At 44.7% G+C, this 8513-nt stretch overlaps 1 pseudogene; it reads left to right on the plus strand.

The window, feature by feature from the left end:
* LOC121922573 overlaps positions 1-4947 on the plus strand; it is an 18241-nt pseudogene extending 13294 nt beyond the window's left edge.
* The last annotated feature ends 3566 nt before the right edge of the window (positions 4948-8513 follow it).

Genomic DNA, 8513 nt, shown 5'->3' on the forward strand with positions numbered 1-8513 from the left:
CCCCCCCCCCTTGCCCACTTCTCTTAACCTGCTCCTTGATGGCAAACCTGGCTGGGAGGGCCTAAGCCCAGGTTACGCTGCTATCGTCCCCAGCCAGGTTTCCGTAAAACATGCCCAGTCGGCTTTTTCCTCCAATAACAGATTGTATATTATATGAGTTTTGTTTTTGATCAACCTGGCATTACACAGGAGCAAGGAAAGGTTCTGTGGTATGGTTGGCACGCTCCCCAGTTCTTTTGGGGTAACAAGGTGAATAGAAAGTAAGATAGGTTTCAAGCACTGATCTCGCCTTCCCTTGTATTTATGTTTCATCTTGTTAACACTGCGTCTCCCATTGCTCCGCACTACTCTGACTGCCACTCCATAGTTAACCTTGACTGCCTCCCGGTGTTTGCTGTCGTCAGTGTTTTTTCCCCATCTGCTCCCATCCTCTTCCATTAATCTCATTAATTTACCAAGAACAGCCTGAGCAGGTAGCCAAGATACTACTCCTCAATTAGTCCTCTTTCTAATATGCCAATATAGTTGGGCACACTATATATGACAGAGGGAGGAACATGCGTCAGGCCTAGTCTCCTCCACTGCTGGCAGATGATGTTATGAGGGCAGGTATGGGACTCATATCATGGAGATGATATACCTGTATAATAATAATAGGTCCTGTAAGAAATAAACTTGCTCCCTCCTCAATATGACATCCCTTCAAATATTTAAACAGGGCTCTATCATATCACCTCTTAAGCTTCTCTTCTCCAGGCTAAACATAGCTCCCTAAGTCTCTCCTCATAGGGCTTTATGGTTTCCAGACCTTCCACTATTTCTGGTCACCTTCCTCTGCATACGCTCCAATTTGCCCACATCCTTTCCGAATTGTGGTTCCCAGGACTGGACACAGTTTTATTCCAGCTGTGGCCGGGTTCAGCCCAGATATAGCTTCCTTGGAGTCAAGTGGGAAGGAGAGATGGAGCTGGGTGTCATCTGCATACTGGTGACACTGCACCCCAAAACCCTGGATGACCTCTCCCAGTGGTTTCATGGAGACGTTGGATAACTGCAGACAACACAGAACCCTGACAGACCCCACAGGCCAACTGTCAGGGGTCAAACAGGAGCCCCCCAAGACCACCTTCTGAGTCCGTCCCTCCAAGGAAGACTGGAACCACTGCATAACTGTGCCCCCAATAAATAAATAAATAGAAAAACAATTAGTATGCAATAAACATATCCTACTATTACCATTTCTTCTTCAATCCTGATAAATCATATGCTTTTTTCATGTAGGGCTATAGTATATTACATCTTAACCACCTCTTCTCCAGGCTAAACATCCCCAGCCATTTCCTCAGCCTCTCCTCATAGGGCTTCATGGTTTCCAGACCCTTCATCAGGAAGACTCTCTGATGAATAGTCCCTGCTGTTAATGTCAGGCTGACCAGGAGGTAATAGTTTGGGTCCTCTTTTGTTCCACTTCTTGAAGATGGGGACAATATTTACTCTCCTCTAATCTTCTGGGATGTCTCCTGTTCTCCAAGAGTCCTCAAAGATTATTGCCAATGGCTCTGAGATTCCTTCTGCCCGATCTTTCCATCTGCTCTCCTCCATGAATTCACACACACATGTTGCACACAGCCAGCCCCAGCCATTGCCCTGACTGCCAAGATGGCCCCGCTCCCATTCCGTATTTGTCTAACTGCCCTCAGCAGGATAAAGACTCTAGTCCTGGCCTTGGTCCACCTTCCCTTTTCTGTCTGACCAGGGGCTTCCTTTGACTTGGGACAGATAGAAAAGACTGGCAGTAGGAAGTTCGTTTTCCCCTTTCAGGGAGTCTTCTTCCTCTGGTCTAGCTACACCTGTTGAAGAGGAAAGAGAGACAGACCTCTGTGTCTATTGGAGATAAGAGGGAAATTGGCCAGGATGGAATTGATTATTTCTTGGCTGAGCGAGTCTCATATTCTAAACAGAAGTAAATCACCTTAAAAGGAACGGGGAGATTACAAGATAAAGAAAGTAATTCAGATTGATTCTGTGCTTGGCTCCTAATTGGTTCTCCTTTTTCTTCAAGCAGGTCATGAGCTGCAGAGTAAGAACTATGAGGAGCCACCTGCGACGTCAATGGAAATTGTGGAGCCTTTTATGGAAGAAGAGGAGTTTGGAAATGAAAAGGAACTGAAAAGAAAAAGGGGAAACGAAAGGAAAAATGGGGAGAACAACTCCTCTGCTTCCCAGGATGCCGAACTTTCTGAACATCTGACTTCAGGCTCTGATCAAGGAAAGTGTCCTGTCTGTGGGAGAATATGCAAATGTAAATCACAATTAAACACACATCTCAATGTTCCCACGGGGCAGAGACCGTATAAATGCATAGAATGTGGACTTAGCTTCAGTCGGAGTGATAGTCTACATGTACATCAAAGAACTCACACAGGAGAAAGACCATATAAATGCATGGAATGTGGAAAGAGCTTCATTCAGAGTGGACATCTATGTTTACATCAAAGAACCCACACAGGAGAGAAACCATATCAATGCATGGAATGTGGGAAGAACTTCAGAGACAGTAGCTCATGCAGCAGACACCAAAGAACCCACACAGGGGAGAAACCCTATAAATGCATGGAATGTGGGAAAAGCTTCAGTCAGAGTGGAACTCTGCATTTACATCAAAAAACCCACACAGGAGAAAGACCATGTAAATGCATGGAATGTGGACTGAGCTTCAGTCATAGCGGAACCCTACATTCACATCAAAGAACCCACACAGGAGAAAAAGCATTTAAATGCATGGAATGTGGAAAGAGCTTCAATCGGAATGATAGTCTACTTTCACATCAAAGGACCCACACAGGAGAAAGACCATATAAATGCCTGGAATGTGGAAAGACCTTCAGTTGGAGTGGAAGTCTACGTTTACATCAAAGATCCCACATGGGGCAGAGACCATATAAATGCATGGAATGTGGACTGAGTTTCAGTCGGAGTGATGGTCTACTTTCACATCAAAGAACCCACACAGGGGAGAAACCATATAAATGCATGGAGTGTGGGAAGAGCTTCAGTCAGAGTGGAAATCTCAGTTCCCATCGAAGAATCCACAGAGGAGAGAAAGCATATAAATGCATGGAATGCGGAAAGCGCTTCAATTGGAGTGATAGTCTACTTTCACATCAAAGGACCCATACAGGGGAGAAACCATATAAATGCATGAAATGCTGGAAGAGCTTCAGTCATAGTGGAAGTCTACGATTACATCAAAGAACCCACACAGGAGAAAAAAGCATATAAATGCATGGAATGTGGAAAGAGCTTCAATCGGAATGATAGTCTACTTTCACATCAAAGGACCCACACAGGAGAAAGGCCATATCAATGCATGGAATGTGGAAAGAGCTTCAGTCAGAGTGGACAACTATGTTTACATCAAAGAACCCACACCGGAGAAAGGCCATATCAATGCATAGAATGTGGGAAGACCTTCAGTCAGAGTGGAAATCTACGTTCACATCAAAGATCCCACACGGGGGAGAAACCATATAAATGCATTGAATGTGGGAAGACCTTCAGTCGAAGTGGAAACCTGTGTTTGCACCAAAGATCCCACATGGAGGAGAAACTATATTAATGCGTGGAATGCAGGAAGAGCTTCAGCCAGAGTAATAATCTACATTCGCATCAAAGACTCACATGGGGAAAACCAGCTCAATGTATGAAATGCAGAAAGCTGTTCTGGAAAAGGATGAAAAATTGGAAAGTGGAGAGTTCAAACTACAATGGTTGCCATATTATCAGTTAAGGGAAAGAGAGAATATGAAGGGCTGGCAGCATGAAGGAGGGGATAGCACAAGTTTTATGCACAGTTTGTAGTCATTTGATAGGTAAAATGTACAAATCGCTACTTATATTTGACAGTGAAGAAGAGCAGGTTCAAGAATATAGAATTAATTGGACAAAATAAATTGGCAAAAGGTACAGGGAAAACCTGTACAAAATGTGCAGATTCAAGCGTCTGCGGATGACAAACCCCATTAGATTCTATGGCTGCCCTTTTGTGTGGCCCTATTTAATACCAGAGGACTTGAGGTCCTGTGGTTTTGGCCCTCAGTGGAGCATAAGGCTCTTTCGTACCTGAATCAAGAGAGTCAGCAGCTTAAGTCTAGTAACTTCTTGAGGAGAGTATAGACTTTGATTGTTTTGTTCCTTACAACTTGTACCAGAATGTAAACTTTGGGTTCTTCCATAATTTGTTGTTGGAGAAATATGGAAGTCTGGTTTGAATGTAATTATATAAATTAGAGAATATGGTAGTGGAGAAATATCCTAGAATCCTAGAATCATAGAGTTGGCAGAGACCCCAAGAAGGGCCCTGATCCAGTCCAACCCCATTCTGCCATGCAGGAAATCCAAATCAAAGCATCCCATCGACAGATGGCCACTTTAGAGAAGGGGATGACTAAGCCTGTAGAGTTGGGTGGTGGAAGGGTTACTCCTTTGAGGGGAAAGGAATGGTGAACATAGTAACGGCTCAAGTTTGGCGGTGCGCAGCCTTGGAGGAGCTGTGGCTCCCTTGATCCCACGCAGCCTGGACTTTCCTGATGGGATGGATAGTTGAGAAAGTAAAAGTGTGGGTTAAAATTAATTTTCCTCTAGATGTGACTTGGTGTGATGGTTTGATTGGGTTCATAAGCATTTAGTCTAATTCAAGGTTATGAATTGGTGGGAAGAGGGAGGAATGATCTCACTGTTGTGGGGAAGTTTGGTGGGAACTTGCTGTCCATGGAGTGGTTCTCAAAACATCTTCTGTGGGGGGAGATTTTGGATGAGGAGGTAATTAAGTTGCCAATTATGTTTTTAGCGGGAATATAATAACGAATGGGGGGGTGTTGTTGTGGGTTGGGATGTTAACTGGGGCGTAAAATGGTCTAATTGTTACTGTAAGTTAGATCTGACCATAACACCATGCGCTGTCTGTGCCTTTTGTACAATCTCTTTCTTTCAATAAAGTTTTTAGTTTAGACGTCTGTTCTGAAATGTGACTTTGTTGATGAAGACTTTGGTTAGGCCTGTTTCTGACACAACGCATGGAGAGATTTAAGGATTGCGTCATGAGGGTGGAGAAAATGAGTTTTGCTCAGAGCTGAAGATGGAGATAAACTGGTAAAAGAAAGCATGATGAGGTGGGCCACAAAATAGGGGCCATCATGTGCAAATCAATGTGTGGGATTGGTTCAATTCACACAATTTCAAAGGTTGTGTTTGTAAATGTCACCAGAAATGTTTCTGTTGCGTATTATGGATCTGGAATTGGAAAGCAAATATGAACCATAAGAACAATATTTGCCCAAAATGGGAATGAACCGAAGGGCCAACAAGGGAAGAATCGATCAGCCAGGTTTACAGAGTTTGCCCCTAAAACTGAGGAAGCCTATAAAGAATAAACCAAAGGAGGATTTTTGGGAAACTGGAAACATTTTATTTATTTCTTGAGCAATAAGGGAATTAATGATGGAATAGTCTGCAATTTTGATTATTAGTAACTCTAGCAAGTAGATTTAGTCAGATCTGTTATGACAGAATAACAGTCTCAAGAATTTGATCAGGAGGGCTTTAAACTGAGATATGTGGGGGAGGGAGACAGTATTCTGGAAGGCAAAAAGGCTGGAGAAGATAATCAAACTGACAGAGAGGGAACAAGGCAAACAGTGCAAGGACCCAACAGTTGGAGGCAAAAGAACTTGCTCAGGCAGCAAGTAAAGGGAACACATGGTCTTAGATGCCTCTACACTAATGCACAGAGCATGGGAAATAAGCAAGACGAACTCCTAGTACAACAAAGCAAATATGATATAATAGGCATCACTGAAACCTGGTGGGATGAGTCTCATGATTGGAATCTGGAAATAGAGGGGTATAACCTCTTTAAGAGCAATAGGCCAAACAAGAAAGGAGGAGGAATAGCACTATATGTCAGAGATATTTACACCAGAGAAGAGATCCTGGACATCAATCATGGAAGCCAGGAGGAGAGCATCTGGATAAGAATCAAAGGGGAGGGAAACAACAAGGATGTTACGGTGGGAGTCTACTACAGACCCCCAAGTCAGACTGAGGAATTGGATGATATCTTTCTAGAACAGATGACCACACAGTCAGAAAAGAGAGATGTAGTAGTGATGGGCGAGGATTTTGCTGAGTTTGACTTCCAGCAAGGTCTAATACAGAGGTAGGCAACCTTTTTGACCCGGGGGCCGGGTTGCTGTCCTTCAGATCTCACTGTTTCAATGTGTCCCTATTCAGAATGTCACTGAATAAAACAACAGACTGAATGGTAGAGCCTTGTATGGAAAAAGCTTTCCCTGGTAAGCAGTGTGTTATCCGACAAGGCACTCCTAGACTCTCATTTGAAGGCCTACGGAGTGGCAATAAGTGCAGCAAAGCACTCATTCTATGCTGCACGTATTGCGTCCGCGGAGTCACGTCCGGCAGAACTGTTCAGGGTAGTGAGGGAGCTTACCCAACTGCCCCCTCCCTGAACCCCATTTTGGAACCCTCCAAGGCCTGCTGCAACAAGTTTAACAACTTCTTCGTGGATAAAATCTCTCGGATAAGGGCTGATCTCGACGCCAGTATTTCTTCAGGATCCAGAGTAGAGGTCTCCAGAGTTTCCGTAGACTCTGTTAAACTGGATCATTTTGAGTCAGTGAGTACTGAGGAAGTGGACAAGATCCTTAGAAGTGTTAGTGTCCCTCATGGCTGGCAGCTCGGGGGGAACGGCTGTAACTATTATGTTACGCCGTATAATTAATTCATCTTTTAGGGAAGGGTGATTTCCATCTAGTTTGAAATTTGGCCAGTGTAAAACCGCTGTTAAAAAAGCTCTCCCTAGACCCCCTGATTCAAAATAATTATCGGCCTGTTTCCCTGCTGCCTTTTTTGGGGAAGGTGATCGAGAGGGCGGTTGCTTTCCAACTTCAAGCGGTCTTGGATGAGACGGATTTTGTAGACCCATTTCAAACTGGCTTCCGGGGGGGCTATGGAGTTGAGACTGCCATGGTCGCCCTGGTCGATGATCTCCGTCTGGGCATGGACAGGGGTAGCGTGTCCCTGTTAGTGCTCTTGGACATCTCAGCGGCCTTCGATACCATCGACCATGGTATCCTTCTGGATCGCCTGAGAGAGTTAGGTATCGGAGGCTCTGCTCTGCAGTGGTTCTGTTCCTACCTCTCGGGTAGATTCCAGATGCTGCAGCTGGGGGACTGTCGCTCCGATAAGAGGGCCTTGACATCTGGGGTCCCTCAGGGAGTGATCTTGTCCCCCATGCTATTTAACATTTACATGAAACCACTGGGAGAGATCATCTGGAGACACGGGGCGCAGTGTTATCAGTACGCTGATGACACCCAAATATGTTTCTCTGTGTCGCCGACTGATGCAGTAACTAAGGATGGCATCTCTCCTCTAGATGCCTGCTTGGCGTCGGTAATGGACTGGATGAGGGAAAACAAACTCAGTGTGAATCCAGGGAAAACAGAGGTACTGGTGATAGGTTCCCCGGTTTCTGGTGGTGAGATCTGTCACCCGGTCCTGAACGGGGTCACGCTCCCCCTGAAGGACTTGGTGCGCAGCTTGGGAGTGCTCCTTGATTTGTCACTCCAGCTGACATCTCAGGTGGATGCGACGGTCAGGAGTGCTTGTTATCAGCTTCACCTGATACGCCAGTTGTGTCCCTACCTGGACCGTAGGGACCTTGAAACTGTTGCACATGCTCTGGTAACCTCTTGATTGGATTTCTGCAATGCGCTCTACATGGGGCAACCCTTGTACCAAACCCGGAAGCTGCAAATGGTGCAGAATATGGCAGCTAGACTGGTCGCTGGTAGCTCTAGGTCTGACCATATAACACCCATCTTGAAAGACCTACATTGGCTGCCTATTCGCTTCCGGGCTCAATACAAGGTGTTGGTTTTGACCTATAAAGCCCTAAATGGCTTGGGCCCAGGGTACTTGGAGGACCGCCTCTCTCCATACAATCCACCCCGCACTCTTCGAACATCCGGGACAAATTTGTTGGAGGTCCCTAGGTCACATTTTGTGAAGACCTCACAGAGGGCTTTTGCCATCGCTGCCCCTTCTCTCTGGAATAAGCTCCCCATAGAGCTCCGCTCCGCCGCTTCATTAGCCTCTTTTAAGAAAAATTTAAAAATGCATTTATTTCGGTTGGCCTTCCCACCTTAGTTTATTGTCCTTTTCTCTGCCCCTTGTCCTTTTCCTTTTGACCCCGGACCATCGTAAATTGATTTTTCCCTTTTCTTGCCCTTGACATGTGTATTTTACTGATTCCTGTTCCCATTCCTTGTAGCAATGTTTTTAACCCTATATTGTAATTGTTTTATCTTGTATTGTAATGTTTTTAACCTTTGTAAGCCGCCTTGATCATCTCCATGGAAAGACGGGGTAAAAATAAAAATTATTATTATTATTATTATTATTATTATTATTATTATTATTATTATTATTAT

Source organism: Sceloporus undulatus, chromosome 2 (genome assembly GCF_019175285.1).
Source record: "Sceloporus undulatus isolate JIND9_A2432 ecotype Alabama chromosome 2, SceUnd_v1.1, whole genome shotgun sequence".
In the NCBI taxonomy this organism is placed as follows: domain Eukaryota; kingdom Metazoa; phylum Chordata; class Lepidosauria; order Squamata; family Phrynosomatidae; genus Sceloporus; species Sceloporus undulatus.